Source organism: Watersipora subatra, chromosome 7 (genome assembly GCF_963576615.1).
Source record: "Watersipora subatra chromosome 7, tzWatSuba1.1, whole genome shotgun sequence".
Lineage (NCBI taxonomy): Eukaryota > Metazoa > Bryozoa > Gymnolaemata > Cheilostomatida > Watersiporidae > Watersipora > Watersipora subatra.
The window spans coordinates 49,401,016-49,418,881 of record NC_088714.1 but is presented as its reverse complement, the minus strand read 5'-3'; the positions used below and the strand labels follow the sequence as shown (position 1 = coordinate 49,418,881).

General features: G+C 34.1%; 1 protein-coding gene and 1 long non-coding RNA gene across 3 annotated transcripts in view; one reads left to right on the top strand and one right to left on the bottom strand.

The window, feature by feature from the left end:
• Nucleotides 1-17,866, top strand: part of LOC137400858 (uncharacterized) — a 259,198-nt gene that overhangs the window by 86,174 nt on the left and 155,158 nt on the right. The window lies entirely within an intron of this gene.
• Nucleotides 8,927-17,866, bottom strand: part of LOC137400049 (uncharacterized) — a 34,574-nt gene continuing 25,634 nt past the window's right edge. For both annotated transcript variants that reach the window (XR_010979207.1, XR_010979208.1), the window contains exons 4-6: nucleotides 16,634-16,747; nucleotides 13,107-13,244; nucleotides 8,927-9,635 (exon numbers count right to left, since the gene is read on the bottom strand). This is a non-coding gene — a long non-coding RNA (uncharacterized lncRNA). The remainder of the gene's footprint in view (nucleotides 9,636-13,106; nucleotides 13,245-16,633; nucleotides 16,748-17,866) is intronic.

Below are 17,866 nucleotides of genomic sequence, written 5' to 3'. Positions count from 1 at the left end.
AAGTGTGTTAAACTCATTCTCACCTAAGGCCACATCAGCGTATTGGCTGTCCTCAAAGGGCCAGATGCAACTTATAATTGTAACGAAATGTAATCGAATAATGTAAAATAACTTTAACTAGTCTTTGATATTAAATAACTTTGTTTTATTATTTAAAGTTGCAAACAGGACAGTTGCACAGCAAAACATGTAGAACACTTGTTTTCGAAAAAAAATCAGAAAAATTACACAATACCTATTAACATGGGCATACTTTCAGTGAAATCAAAAATTATGAGGTTCTAAGAACATGAATTTGTTAGCATACACACATTAAACCTGCAGACACTAAATAATTGCAACAGCAGCAACACAAAACCAATATGTATGCAGAAAAAAATATTTGCTACTTGCTGAAACAAAAGTAGACTTGCATCAAATAAATTGCCAAATATACAGTGTTGGACTAAAATTACTTATTCATTACATACAATACAAAGTTATGAACATTATTTATACATATACAGTTAGTCATGAACATGAAAATCACGAAACTCTAATATCGAATTTTTCCTCGCAAGTATTATCCTTTAAAGCAAAGCAAATCTACATCCCAAAATAACTCAAATAAATTGTCACAAACATGTTTCAAACAATAATAAATAATTTCGGTAACTCTGTTCTTGATTTTTTAGACTTCAGGGGCAGCTCTAAGAATCAATATGATCCTATCGATATTGAATGATAACTTTAGTCTGATTACGGCTGACAGCCTAAAAAGGGCATTTTTATTCGAGCATAACGATTCAAATTGGCAAAATAAAAAGTTAATAAAAACTTCGAAAAATAAAAATAATGTTTCAATTTATGCAGTCTTTCACTGTCGTATCCCTTCTGAATCTGCATATTTACTTCTGGAGTTGAAAAAAATTGATCGCGAACGATAAATTTAAAAGCGACCGCAGTGATTTTCAGTTTAGCTAGATGTCAATACGGGTGTAGTATTTTAGATATACCTTTTGCCAGAGGTATCATTGAGGCATATTTGTGCGTTTGTTTGATTTGCCAGAAAATTTTATATCTGACTATTCAAAATTACTGTTATGCAATTTAAAAATAACAATACAATGAATAGATAAATAACCTTGGCAAGATAACTCACGGCGGGTGCCTAGCAACGTTATAAATACGAGAGCTATCCGTCGCGAGTGAAAGAGTAATTACGCTCTCGCGGGCCACATAAAATGACGTGACGGGCCACATGTAGCCCGCGGCCATGTGTTTGACACCTCTGATTTAAGACATTTATTTATCAGCTTAGATTTTTTGTAAGTGTCATTACCCTCCTCGCAAAAAACAGAACGAAGTTCTGAATCTAAGGATTACAGGCTTGACAGATTGAAAACTCCCAGCAGTTTCGCTTTAGCTCTAGCCAAAAGTTGTACGAGTATACGTAGGTATCAAGAAAGCGGAGATATCGAGAAATATCTAACCTTCTCAAACGACGGTAAACCAGCCCTACATTACAGTTTACATATTTGACTTTTTATGAATAGAAATATATTAATAAGATTTTAAGTATACGCTGTTGGTCATTAATGTTAGAAAGCAATTTGTAACTGTCAAATTAAATAGCTTACAATATCTCCTACCATTGGCGCTGTAATGAGAACACATTATGTGAAACGACCATTTCTTTCAAGATTTTAATAGAAAAATTTGACTAAATTTCAAGGTGATGAAAACTATAGTTTACTAGCGGTTCTAGTTCACAATTTTTGAGTGTGTGTTAGGAAGATCCAAGTGAGATCTATTAGTGTTGAGAAATTTGATTAAGATAGTTGGTGTATGAGTGAGTAGTTCTGCGTAGCTTCAAATGCTACAAGGTTGCTTTTGCGCACTTTAAACACATATGTTGCTTTTAATACTTTTGATCATAAATCCTAACAAAAGATTGATGAGAAAGTTGTAGGTAAAAAAATGCGATAGAGAATATATATCTCCAGTCCCCATTCTACATCGTCATCTGGTGCCTCACTGAATCACACAATTTAGTGATGTTTCGATAGATTTATTGTGTCATACACAATGCTAGTTTGTTGTCTCACAAAGCTGAAGTCAGTAACTAGTCTAATTGTTATAGTCCATGTAACTGATTGCCATAATGTGTAGAGTTGCAGCTTGTTTGTAGATGGTTAATAAGGATTTCAAGATTGCTCGTGCAAGTAGTTAAGGATGACAAGCTTGTGGTTACTGATGATAGTTTGATTCTATATTGCTCTCTCTTGGCCTTGTAACTCTGACTTGGCTAGCTTCATTTACAGCCTTTCTTTCTCTGTTTCTTTTAATGTTTAAATATTTACTAATACTAGTTGACGGGGTTTTTTAGCTTATATACATAACCCAATAGTTTTTTTATCATTTATGAGTTCACATTTTTAGCCTTGGTAGGCTCTAATTGTGAGATATTGGTATGGCGTCTTTCGGACATGTCCTACAATGCTTTGTTCTCAATCGGTTTTTTGAGCAATTTTCATTTCCGTTTGTACTCTTTAGCTAATTATAGGCTTACATGAAGGCGATTGCACATATTTTTTGTTGGTCCTTGGGGCACTAGTTGCCTTATTGCTTGGTGGTTGTCTACTTTGTGAAAAGCATATTTTTATATTGTGCATCATGTTTTAATGACTCTTATGTACAACAGCACTGTGATCATAGCAAGGTGGTTTATAAAAACAGATTTACTAGGACATGATTTACACTAACACAGGTTGTTGTTTGATATAGCAGAATACTGAAGTTTTACAAAACAAGACAACTTACTTAACACATCTGTACGAAATTGCATTGTTACTCTAGAACTAAGGGTTACATACAATTTCGAGTATACTTGTCATCTTCTGTTCAGTGAAAAGTACTGTAGAAGCCTCGCAGTTCAGCTTCATTTGAAGAAGTGACTTTTTACGCAGTTCAGTTTTATTTGAAAAGGCGGCTTTTTAGTCAAGAACAAGATGTGCTTGTTAGTTCTATGTTGCAGCTTTTTTGTCACCTTGCGTTGTAATGAAACAAACTAATGTTTTGGCCATCGGCAGGGTTCCTGCTTGCAAAAAATTTATCATATAATTATCTTAGTTTGACAATAACAAGGTGCAAACAGCACGCACTGCCTTATTGTTATGCTGCTAGTATTACATAAACTTTTGAGTAAAATGTTACAGCACAGCACTGACAAGATGGCTGACTTTCAATTGAGTGAGGACTACAGATGTGGATATTGCTATCAGCAGTTCAACTCTATGACTAACCCTAAACAACTCCCGTGTCACCATGTCTTTTGTAAAACATGTTTGGAAGGAGACTACTCAGAACATAGCAATATCATATGCAGATCATGTCTGTAAGTAAAACATTCTCTCAAATTATTGAAGCTACGTGGCTTATAGACCTGGTTATTATATATTTATTTTACAATCATAATGCATGGTAAAGGATTATAATGATAAAATTTTAAGACACAGTAATCATGATATGCAGCAGTGATGATTAAACACACTGTATACAGTATATATGTAATGACCTCTGCTGTTGAGACTTTGTGCTATAGACTGTGGTCTCACTATATTCTTTACAATAATATTATACTCGCATCAGTTACTGCACTAAATACTGTTCTTGGACTACCATCCTTACTAATTCCAATTTGATCTTACTCAGCAACCCCATGTATGTCCATGCGCACCCTGTAAATGTAGTTCCATTGATGCAGTTGGTATGTCCAGTGAATGGGGATTTATTGCCATGAGGTTTGTGAAGGGTAACTGTTTGCAGTACTACTGATTACTCCACCGTACAAGACACTGCAATATACTAGTACATTAACAAACACAAATTAGATATGTTCTAGAAATTGACCACATGCATTCCTGATGAGACAGCAAAGGGGAATTATAGGAGTTATGTAGTATGATAAGATCTCAAATGAAGACATTCTTTGCTGCACAAACCTGCTCTTATTGACCAACACCCTCATTGAAAAAATCTAAAAAGGCGAGTCTATTAAAGAGGACTGCAATAATACAAAAACCATGGCAGTCTTAGTCGAATTGACTAACAGTGAGATGGAGAGAGAGAATCGGTGACTATCAAAACATTGACAAAAGTTTGACTACCTGTTGAGCAAGGAATTTTTACGTCAATGTAGAAAAATAGGAACGCATGCCTGTGTAGAATTACTATTTGTTTCTTGAGTCTGAGAAAAGCATTAACCATACAAAAGATAAATAAGATGACAGCTTGAGTTTACAATTACAAACAATTTGCTTATCTTTTTGTAAAGAAAGATAAATTATCTCTTTTAATTATACTTTAATTGTTACCTGACTATTTCATGTTATTCAACATAAAATATCATCTTAAAAATATGTTCTGTAGTACTTATTTCATATTGAGCTCTTCATTCAAAATGGAAATAACTTGAGAGTATTGTTTTATCTATCAATAACTTCATTTTGCCATTTTAGAATGCTTGAATAACTTTTTTACGAAATCCTCACTATTGAACTTGGTTATAAGAACAGACATTAGGTACAAGTTCATTACATCGTATACAGAAATAATTACAGGGGAAGCATCAAATAGGAAAACAGTACACATTTATTAGGTTAAATGTATGACATAATTTTAAATAAAATTCATGCTGCTATCAAATAAACATGAGCCACACTAAAGCTATGAACATTTGTCTCTAGAGCGTTTCTAATCGTCATGACTAATATATATGTTGTCTGTTTGGTGAGCTATTTTAGTAAAGTGAACTTGTCTATATATTCTGATTTAGAACTGAGTATGATATGACTACATTTGATGAGTTACCTTCAGCACAATTGACTATACAAGATGTTGCATCACCTGCATCAATGGTCTGTGACTGTCATAACTGTGAAGGACAAGTTGTTGTTTGCTACTGTATTGAATGTTCACTAAAGATGTGTGACACTCATGAGCAGGTTGGTGCGCTGATTTGGAAATGACTCTAGATAATGGTGAATGCATAGCTGAATTTTTATACTTTTTAAAACTTTAGTGTGCTGTGTTAGATCTTTTTTATTGATTTGCACCTGCTAGGTTCTTTTAAGGCCATTTTCAGCATATAGACAGTCAGGTGGTGTTTCAACTCATATTCTAACACATGTAAAACATAGCATAATTATTATCACTTTATCTGTTATGTTTAATCTGTTATAGATGGACCAACAATAATATGTGTTACAAACCTGTATTTGAACGTTACCTTTTTTGAGTGCCAATCCTTTTTGAGCACTTCTATTGGAGAAGGGTTGAAAAATAGAGTGCCACCCTTTAATTGAAAACCGTTTTTATTTGAACACTAGTTCTATTTGAGCCCCTTATTTGACATTCATTGATCTTTAAGAACCCATAATCGCAAATTATCAGTAGAAAAGTGTCCACAAAACTGTACTACCAATGTCTCAATTACATCAATAAATATTAATCCGTTTGTATTTGCCGTGCGTATCGATGTCCAGTTTTCAAGTCAAAGTCTTAACGTTTTTTTTTTTGTAAAATATCTGATCACAACACCACAAAAAATAATTAATAACGGTATCAGGCTAATAGTGGTTCCTTGTTGAACACGGTTTTAATACTTCGATGTAAGCACAAATGTTTTGAGCATTTCCGATGAAATCTGTGCTACTACATATTTTGAGGCTAAAATTTTGAACCCTTTTTAATTACACACGGTTTATCTTTATTTGTGCGAGAAGTGTAATTTGCATCGCGAAAAAGTTTGCTCTGCTAAAAATTATTTTGACGCTAATATTGACTAGCTCAGCTGTGCAGAAGAAGGGCTGAGGTAAGAAGGCGCTGTGGAAGGTAATGAATAGCCAGAAGAATATGAAATGGTTTCAAACGAAGGCAACAACCAGAATGAAACTAGCCAAGCAAAAGATGCTAATATTTTTGTTTTAAAAGCGTTAATTTTTGTTTCTGAATGTATTATAATTATGGTTTGTTTTGTTGCTAGTTTTTAAATAATTATTCGTAGCATGTGATAGATTGCCTAATTTATAGGCTTGCAGGTTTATAGCATATTATTTGGTAGCTTCATCGTGGTTAAATGAACTCGGCTTACAATGGATCAACGCTCATAACTCTTCTATTGTGCATAAAAACCAGTTTTGGCTGCTAACTGTAACAAATATATCAATGAGTGCAAAGAGCTGTTAAGCATTCTTGTAAATGTAGTTATCAAATTAAAACATGCCTTCAAATTTGAATTGAAATAAAAACTTGACAGCTCTAACAAATTGCAACACAGGCTATAACAATATTATGCAGTTGAACCTCGGTTCTCGAACGCTTTGGTTCTCAATCGATTCAGTTGTCAATCAAATAATTGATATTTGTTCGTCTCGAATCTCGAAGATAAATTCGGTTCTTGACCAAACTGGAGCATGCGCATTAGAATTAAATGTTTGGTACAGCTTCAGAAACAGCATAAAAACATTAACAAAGAGAGAAGCAAGTTATGCTTCATAAATTATTTACAAAAAGGAAGGAACCATCTGGGACGGTGTCCCTCTACCGAAGAGATCTGTTACGGGGACAACTCCTCTAGTCAATATACCCTAAGTTCTTTTGGAGGAAGATTCTCCTTCAAATACAGTGTATGTGAAGTAAAGGTGCTATTGCTGTTTATGATTTTTTGGATCATTTTTGATGTAGCTGATCTGTTGCATTTTTTGCTGTTTCATTGTCAATTTCTGCAATTTTTGGTATTGTATCTCATCCTAGTAATTTTCGATGTTTTAAGAGCAAAACATACGAAATGTTTACTGTTTGTTTTTTGTTCTCATCATCATAGATGAAACATCTTTTAATAAAATTAAGCACGATCTATAGCTAAACGTTTTTATTTATAGTATGCAGTATACAGTACAGTTTATGGTGTAAAATGTTTAAAAAATACTTCACCAAAGGTTTTTTCTCGGCTTTGAATGAATTAAAATTTACATAAATTAATTATTATGGGAATAATTGTGTTAGATCTCGAACAACTTAGTTTTGAATAACCTTCTGGAACGGATTATGTTCACGAATCGAGGTTTCACTGTTCATGTAGGTTAATTGCAAGCGATATACATCAACTGGTAGAGACATGTATTAACTTCCCGTGAATATTTGTTCGGAGAACTATGACAAGTTGAATGTAAGTTCGCAAATTTCTTGCATTCAACAGGGTGATGTTGCTCTGCCCAAAGGAAACTGCACAATATAGGCGACATTCAGTTCGCCCCTGAAAGGGGTAAGTTTATTTTTCGAAAATTTTGATGGAATATACGAAGAATACAATCGCCGCCTTTTATTTAAACGCCAAAGGGCCACTAAAGGAGAAGAGCTGGAAAATAGAATGCGATGTCGTTCAAATAAAGTTTTCATGGTAGAATCTATGTTGTTAAAATATCTTATGGTTCCATGCATAGACTTATCTCCCCCTAGAGTGATAACTGTGCATTCAACAACACGAGTGTTTCCGGTGCCAACAAGGAGCGTTTAGGCCACACCCCTTTTTTGTGCTAGTCACTCGTAGTGATTGACAGAACAATAACATCAGCCATGAGAATGATCATGAATTTGCACAGTTAAGATAGTAATTATTGCTCATACTAATGAGATGATGATTATAGTTTATTACTCTAATATATGCTTATTATTTAAAGCAATTCAATACTTACATGACTTGCAAAGACACTGAATAGCCAGTGTTAAATAAGTGAGTTAATGCAATCAGTAGATAGATACTCAGATACTGCATCCCAATACATATATATATATATATATATATATATATATATATATATATATATATATATATATATATAGTCAAATTAGATTGAATAGGAGGCCACTTTGGAAAATATATCCACGATATAGGGCTTTCGGATAATAGGAGGCTTCTGATAGGAGGCTTCGCTAGAAACATGCTTAAACAACTCTACTGGTCATGCTGATCGCATACGTATCTATTTTGCATTTTGCATAAATTTTGCCGGAGAGTTCAACATTTTGGAAAATTTTGCAGGTTAGGAGGCTCTGTAGTTTGAAATGGAGGACCTCCCATTAGCGTAAAATTTGAAATTTTTTATACAAAATTCTGAGTTGTCTTCTCTTTTGCAAGAGAAGTTATCTTCTCATTAAATTCAGGGCCTCCTATTATGTTTTTATATCTTGAATTAGATAGTCCTAGTTCCAAGCTCTACTTCTTTTCTTTTTATATAAATTTAGCTAACTATGATATTTAGTTTGGTTCTTTTTACTTGTAATGAACCTTTATTGCATCATTTAATTTTCTATCAATTGGTTAAAAAGGCAAACTAATCCCTGAAACCCCATTTCAGGGATTTTGCCAACAGAACCTAAGAAAACCGATTTGCAGGCACATCTGTGTGTGCTTTGATCTAAAGTTTATCATACATATTATTCATAAAATTGAAAACTTATGCTTTCCCTTAATAGCTTGTTAGTGGGCATGCATGGCAAAAACAAGCACTTTGTCCATTTAAAAAAAGTTGTAATAAGTTGCAATAAAAGCTAGGATGGTATTGACATCAAGTAATTGGTATTGAAACCATCCTAGTTGTCAAATAGAAAACTTTTAAAACGTATATTAATTGAAACAGTGCATATATTCATGCTGCCAAATATGCCTGGAAGAGTCAGAGACACCCAATTTTTAAAACATAAATGTCAAACATGGGAGATTTGCATACCTGTGGCCACATTTATTACTTATACAATTTGATTTAGTCAATTCATTGCTACTGAGGCAAAACTGGGAAATATAGCATATGTGGAGCCCTTTGGATTATAAAAGGTTTCAGATAAGAGCTTTCGATGAAACCATGCAGTAACATTAAACACACTGTGCAGATTGCATGCATGTATATCTAACTCGCATTTATCAACATTGGTCAGCATATTTCTTTAAAAAAAGCCCAAACTTACTCAAAAGGAAAAAAATTGACTCTTTAAGCAACCCCGTCAAGGAGTTGAGTTTACAGAAAAGGAAAGCTCAATATAAGTACGTCAAACAAATTGCTCAAGTGAGTGCAGCGGTGACAAATAAAATATTCTTAAAACACAATGAGTTTGTATAAATCTAAAAGTCTTTAGTGCAAATGAAGCAACCTATCAAAAGCAGGCCAAACAGCTGTTACATTACCAAAAGATTAAAAATCAAAGCATTCACAAGAATACCATAAAACATTTATCAACAAAAGTGGACTATTTTATTTCTGTCAAATAAAGCTGTAGAGCTTCAAAACACTGAGCTCTATAATTGTCTTGCAAATTGTGGGACCATCTCCTGGCACCTCGAGTATAATGTGTGAAGTTGTGGTAGCTGTAACTAATGGCTCTGCACAACGTTTAAAATATGATTTTAGCTAGAGATCTTAGAAGCGATTCGCAAGAGAACTTTGCTGATTGTAGACACGCCCAGCTACAGAAAGAACTTTAAGGTTGGATGTCATTCCAGTCACTGGATGCCTTTTTGGAAATTGAACATCAACTTGTTGTTTGAAGGTTAGGCAATCTAGACCACTTTGCCTCCACTGGTAAATATGCTGCTCTACCTGCAAAGAAACCAGTTATTAACCTGTTAGTATAGTTAAAAATAAGGAGAATGTTGAACACTACTCATTTTACAGACTTTCCCAAGATATCAAACCAGCTTTAAGACAATACTGACTAAAAAGTGTGCTCCATCATGTTGTTTTAGAATGCTTAGGAGATTGGCCAGAAACTTGAAGAGTAGGCTTTTGCAGCTAGCTATATTGGTGGCTGTACTAAATGTAGGTCACACAGAAGATGCTTTCCTACTAAAACTCTGCATAATTATGTTTGCCCTAAAGAGATTGCAGTTCTAACTATGTTGATGTTTTGCCTAAAAAAAAATTAACCTAGTAAGCCTTAAAAAATTATTGTTTCGATGTTGTTAACACAAGTTAACTCAATAAAAGTAAAAAACAACAAACATTATCATTAATGCTTTCTTTTAAGCTAAAGCTTTTTTGTCAAACTATTAGGTAAGAATGGTATCTTTTAAATATAAAATGTAATGAATAGTTGGGTTAAGAAAAGCTTTATTTTACAAACTAATAATTACAGCGTTACCATTCCTCTTATTTCTAAGCAAAATGCACCAAAATCTACAAAATTTTACACATTCAGCCTGTACTGTGATGAGAACCGTGTCTGTCCATATAAAGCCACCGTTGGATAATGGAAAAATATCGCATCCCGCTGGATTTGAACTTGCAACATTTACCTTGCTAGACTGACACTACAAAAACTATGCTAATTAACCTTGTAATAATTAAGAATATTTGAATGCATAATTATTGCAACTGATAATCTTTTACAGCACTCTACACTGCCAGGGTATTTGTTGGTACAAGCCAAGTTGATTCAAAATCTTGAGCTGAGTAAAATTCCTAACTGTCTACACGGTCAATTTTTTCCATGCACAGATTGACTATGAATTGTATAAAAGTCCCTTTTCATTCAGTTGGCCTTTAACACTGTAAGGTTGGTGTGTATGAATATGCCTTTCACCGCAATGCATACGTGTACAAATTAAGCATAGGGTTACTGCCAGGTTACTCTGCAAAGCAGAGTTGTCCTCTCGTGCACTCCAAACAAATCCTAAATATTTAGGATTATACATTAATCATTAATTATATAGACATTATTGAAATTCTTTAAATAGTTTAGAAGTTTCTACTAAAACAGATTTTCAGCTTTTGTTTACACCATTTAGTCTCTGCTTATATGATAAAGCTACTCTTTGCCATTAGCATGTCTGTGCAAGTGCGCTCGTTTATAACAGTTCATCTTCATAGACTATTTGAGATGACCAAAATAAATTCTAGCTCAGCAAAAAAATTAACTCTGATGCTCATATCAACTGATTTGACAATTAAAAAACATTCAGTTTTGAAGGTAGTAAACATGAATTTGGAGATCAAACAGAAGGTGAGGTGAATAAAAGCCACAAGAGACAGACTGCTACTTGTTGCAGCTAGCTAACAAAGTAAAATCAGTGTCTGTATGACTTATCATTTATCCATCGTCAGGAAGAGCTTGGGAGCAAGATAGATTTTGCTGAGACTAGATATCATGACATTCAGCTTGGTATACAGACGGTCCCCAACGTACGAACGAGTTACGTTCCGAACAATTGTTTGTACAGTGAATTTGTTCGTAAGTTGCTTCAGTGCTATATTTTGTATTGTAACTTATGCTTAAGGCCTACATGTATATAAGTATACTGAAGGTTTATATTAGTATGTTTAAGGCTTGTATAAGTAACCTGTAAATTGGTTTGTACTGAAAAAACTTTTTAATAAAATGGAGAGAATACTGTGGTGGACGCCGGGCCATTACACAGCATTTCTTATTGATCGTATGTGTTGTCCTTTATTATTATATCGTTGTTTTAATCGTTATGCTAGAACTTATCTTTGTTGTCCTTTTTTATGTGTTGTCCTTTTATTATACCGTTGTTTCACTCGTTATGCTATTGTTATATCTGATATCATGTTATACCACTATCATTTATCGTCACTTTTATCGTTGTCATACCAACTCGCTAGCGGTCTTATTTATTCACCTTGTTAGCCGGTGTTCTCACCGTTTGCCGTTAGGACGGAACAGTTGATATTACTGAATATAACGGAGCGCTCTCATTTATTTGAGCAGAGCAGATAGATGTACGCTCCTCGAATAGTGAAATTTCCTTCGCTAATAAAAAAGCTGAATGGGACTACACACACTCTCTTCTTTTTATTTATTAGTCTAGATCGTGCCAAGTAAAGGTCGGAAAACTCCTTTACAATACATACAGGAAAAATAAAAAAGTTCTTTGCGCACTGGAGATACGTTCACGCACTTATGCACTGCAACGAACTGGGCAGAGGAAGGTGGATGCTGGGTGATGCTTCTATGTAGCGCCTCTTTCTGCCGCTAATAAGTCGGTAATACCGTCAGTATTATCGATGAATATACGCGCAGACCTGTTCGTATGTACCATTGTTTGTAACTTGAATGTTCGTAAGTAGGAAACCGTCTGTATTAACACTCCAAAGCTTTCACTGATAGATCCCCTTCGTATATTTCTGATTTCTTGCGAGGAGAATCATTTTACATATTTTTGACAAAAATGACAATCTCTAATGACAAACTAGTTTAACAATGTATTGGTATCTATAATAGCGAACCCTATGCATCTTATCATTGCTCAAGTTTGGCAAGAATGTAAGCGATATTTTTAAGGACAACTATGAAAATTTTGTTAATAATTTTGGGAACTTTCACCAACTTGACACTTTACCCTATATGGCATTACTTATGTTGGTCAAACAAAAGCTTTACATAAATTCTTTACATTGAGAGGAATTTGCGTTATAATAGGTATACATGTACATTATAGCAAAATTTGCTGTACAGCTATTCCAACCAGATAAAAATCTAACCTATGCCCATACTACAAACAATTCATAATTTGAGTTAAAATACTTGGATTTAAGTTAGAATATGACCTAAAAGTCAATGAAAGGAACTTAAGTTTACTTTTCACATAGGAAACAAATACATTATGCTTATGAAACAATGCAAGTGTTTTGGCCTTAAAGTTTGGCTTATTTATGTATATACTTAAAAACATTACTTTTTATTTTGTGGGTTTTCACTGTCCACAAAAGACCCTGGTCCCCGTTAATCCCGAAAATTGAATGGTGACTGCAGAAAACAGCTATGACAGGCCGAACAGGATTTGGAACAAAAGGTACATTTCTCACAAACAGAGATTGTAAATGGTACAAAAATGCAAGTTAAGCAATACGAGTGTCATTCAGAGATAAAAAAAAGCTATAGCTTGTTGCATACTATTAGATACATCGTCCAAATACATATTATTGAAATTTTCGGACTAGCACAAAATTTTTCATCTCAATATTTGTAAAATACATCTAAAAAAATATTGTTTTTCACCAAGGTTCATTCTATGTCACTCAATATTTTGGTGTTTTGACACCCTAATTTACCTTCACTAAGTTCCTTTGTCCGCTCTCCTCTGACCAGAAACCTCCCCAAATATGTAAGCTTTTGTAACCTTGAATCGCCAATTCGTTAGATAACTTGTCTAGCACCAGAGTGGGTGCAGAACATGTTATAGCAACACCCTGCAATTAGTAATAACAAAATAGAAATATCACATTTTTTGAATGAATGATTTTTCCGATTTAAATTAAACTCTTTTCATAGCTAATCAATTGAAAGCTCATTGCTTGCTGCAAAAAAAGAAAAAACTGAGCAAGCAGAAGTGCATCTGATATTTTAGCTTATGACTCTCAATCCCAGCTTTGATATTTGTCACCATTGTGATTTGTAGGCAATAGAAGAACGCGAGTTAAGCAATGTAAAAACTTATTCATATCCTATTAAAAAAAAGGACTTCAAATATTGAAGTGGTATTTCAAAAGCAATTACTCATTCGTAAAATTGATAGTCAGTAGTCTGACCCTGATCTGGACTTGGCTTTTAGATATTATTGCAAAGTAAAGTTTAGAGCTGGTCACCATAGGTTTTAACTGTGAGTTTCAGTTCCTATCCCAGACACTATGCTTACATATAGTCTGTACAAGTGCTATCGTCAGTGGACAGGCAACCAGAATGCAAGAACATGACAACTATAAACATGCAAGGGTGAATAGGAGCTGTATACACAATTAAAATAAAGCAGTTATTTCACAAGGCATAGTCCAATTTGTAAAACGGAATAACTAGTAAATGACATTCAACTAAATTGTTGTTGATGACAGCTCTGCACAAGCTTCAGCTAAACATTCACAGATAATAATTACATAAGAAAATACACAAACTAAAAAGCAATAATACTTAGTCAATACTAAGAATGATTAGGAAGTTTAAGAATATTAATCAAAATTACGTACAGTGGCACTCGCATACCGTTGTTGCTTGAAAGGTATGTTTCCAAAAGAAAATCTTTTCATTTTTCTAAAAGATTACTAATGCTTAAAGGTTGACTTGCAACAAAATTCACGCTACAGTTATTTGGTATCAAAAGATTCACCATGTCTTACTCTGTTGTGTTGCATGTGCAATATATGTAGAAATGTGATAACATGCTCTTAAAAGCTCAAAAGCGAAAAGTTAATCGCCGCCATCACGAAATTGCCGAAGATTAGAATCCCGTTCCAAAAATGGGTCAAATGGAACGTAGCTCAACAAGATGGCTTCTGTTTACACTTTCATGCAACCTCATTCATTCAAATATTTTCACAATTACACTTCACGCATTCAATGAAACGATGTCTATTGTCCTCAAGCATCTGTTTCCTCATCACTGTATTGATGTCACTTTGAGCACTGATATCTCAAAACCTACCGTAAAAAATGGTTTAATTTTTAACCTTAGCTCGAAGGAATGCATATCATCATCTGAGAAGCATGACAAGCCTGTTGGTCACCTGTGATAGTCAAAAAATGCTGCGGAACTTATGCGCGCTGTTTGGCAGGAAGCATGGGTCACATGATCAGATTGCGACTAGACGATTAGATCAACCCAAAACAAAATTGTAAACTAGCGAGCATCTATATTTGGTAAGAGCTCTTTGGCGAAACCCAAAGTTTATGTCATAAACTAGTGCTACAAGAAGTTTTATATTGAGCCTTTTACGGAACTTACAATTCATGTGAGAAGATCACGTGTCAAAACAATAACCAAATCATTTTACTATGTCAGAGAAATGAATTGATTCCAATCTATGGCGGTTTTGGGATCGCAGAGATTAACTGTTTCTCTTTTAGATTTTAAGAGCTTGTAATCACAGTTCTCCATATTTTGCACCCACAACACAGCAGAGTAAGCCATGGTGAATCTTTTGATACCAAATAACCGTAATGAAATTTTGTTGCAAGTCAACCTTCAACAAGCAAAATGATAACAAGCTCCAGTACCATGCATTGACAACTTGGGCAGCTAAGTCGTACATGCAAATCAGATGAATATTTTACGGTATTTTGGAAAGGCCAATAATTAACCAATATTTGAGTTTTCATCAAATTAAAGTACATTTAATGGGCCATTTTAGCAGCGCAAAGAAAGCACATTTCTGATGACCATTTGCACCAATTTAGGGCAGGTAGTAGGAGTGAAACAAATTGGTTCGACTTATTTTAGTCAAAAATGGATACAAGTATTAGCCAAATGAAAGTTTGTTACGGAAAGTTCTATCATAAGAACATAATTTGAAATAAATTCTATAATAAACCTCTTGCAGTTGCTTCATTTTGTCCTGCAAACACATTAAAATCTGTAATAGCAAACAAGACACCTATACAAAATCAAAACTGGTAGTTAATTTCTGTTAGTGATGACATATTTTTTATTGTAGTTCTACAATAGCACTATAAGTTCCAAACAGTGCATTAACTATTAATATGTGTCATGATCACAGAATTCATGGTAAGTCGGGATTACAAGATTTAGCAAACAAAATTTTGATTCTAGCCTAATTACAGCAGATTATATGGTCAAAAAACTAAAGCACGTTTACCATTAGTGCAAAAACATAGTTCCAAGAAAACTGGTATTAAAGTTTGAGAAACGAAAACCAATGTAAAGTTTTGTTTACATTTCAAAACGACATAGCAACCAATATCAAGATATTGTGATATTTATCTAGATTTCTGTACTTGGATCCAAAAAACTATGCTGCATTTAAAAATCTAAACAGATTTTAGCTGGTTGTCAAAGAAATAGCTGTATATTTATAAGAAAGTGTATTACTTATTTTTGCAGATATTAAAAACAGCTTGATTGTATCGCGATATTGGGCACACCCAAATCATCAACCAAATCTTTAGAAAATTAACAACAGTAACATATTGCACACCATTTCTAAAACCTTGGTAGCTGTAAAGGTCTAACACAGCTGTTTATTGCAATAATAAACTGTAAAAACAAAAATAATGATTCTCAAAAAACTTTGGTCGCTGTTGGCTGTTAACATGTTTTCTATTAGTTAGATGCAGGATGGCGATTGGTTTTTTCCTATTAGGTACACATATGACCGGCTAACGAATTGCCTACTCACTAATAAGAAATGTTTTGTACAAAGATTTTTTAGCGCATTGCTCTTGGTTATAAGCGTACATTGTGCTGAGCTGCACTGCGCAGCCTGTTGTACGCACTCAGTTAATGGACTAGACCAAAATCTGTTTGTGTTTTAGACTTTTTCCATTCGGAAAACCCAGGCTACACTCATTAAGAAATACATTCAATCTTTAAAAAATGGTTAATATTTCAATACTTTGATATTGTATTTGTACAATTTAAATATCAATTGTACATGCCACTCCATACATGGTTATTTTGCTTCATAACTATTGTTTTACTGTTTTTGCGGATTGTCAGTGCTATAGTATTTTAGTGTAGCCAACTACCCAATGTAATGACTGCAGTCTCCAGAGCTCACTTTAGTCATCAAAGCCCAATTTAATTATCAGAAGATTAGGACTACAAAAAGTAGAGGACTCATCAACTTACCCTTCAGTTTTTCAAAACACTTGTAGGCCAATATGATTAGTTCTGTGAGAACATGATTAAAGAACAATAGTTCTGCGTGGTGAGCTCATCTTCGTTCTCCAGATTAAACAACTTCTACAAAAGAACAAAGATTTTAACATTGTATAAAAAAATAAGTTGATGAGGACTTTATGCACGGAGTCTCTGACCACCTTCAATTTGGTATTGGAAAAAATGTTGAAAGTGAGCTACCGTTAAACCTATATTTGAATGCACCTTGATTTGATTGGCACCGCTATTTGGGACCACATCAGGAGATTGCTTTGAAAATCGAGCGCCATCTTTTTAATGAACGCCAACTCTATTTGAGGAGGTAAGTTACCTTATCAGTATATGTATAGGTTTAGGTATATTCGCCTTTTGTGAAAATATAGCAAGGAGCTTCTAAGGTCCAAACACACTAGGCGATTTTATTGCAAGCGTCATGAGGGCGAAGATATCGCTTGAGCGATTTACTAGCAAATGATATAATGGGCACGCTCACAAACTGCCAATAAAAATCCGTATCATTAGTTTTTTCGGAGTTGTTGATAAATTTAGGACAGTCAAAATGTCGTCGTCTAGGCTACAACATAAACAACCTCCACATTTGTTATTAAACCTATCTCCCTTTCAAAGAGTGTACACTGCCTACACTACAAGAAGACAAAAGAAAATCGATTCTTGTATTATTAGCTGTATTGTTTTTACAATTTTTTATACATATTTTATTTTGTAGTGGTTTTTCATATTTAATATATTAAATATTTACCATTCTCAAGATGGTCAACCGGCGCAATGATTGACTCCGGATGTTGGTTTTCAACTCGGATTTTTTTTAATTTTGTTATGATGGACAGAACTGGGAGTTCTATTATTAAATTCATGAACAATTGAGTGTTCTTTCTGAAGATGTTTCGTAACAAAATAGAAAATTGGAGCTGATGTACGTCGTTGAACATCGGTAAGAAATAATTACCCGCCGTAAAATTACATTCTGGTAAGAACTAACCAATCGAAATGCATCTCGTTAGCAATAAAGTTGTGTAGAGAAATTCTAGCTTTATCGCTCTGCATGAACACGCTGAGTGAATTTTAACGCAGATTAGCTCTAACGCAATATCGCTCTAATTATCGCCTAATTTGTTTTCACCTTAAGAGAATGCTTCAGCGATAACACTTGTTCTATTGAGTCAAATATGCTACAAAGCAAAA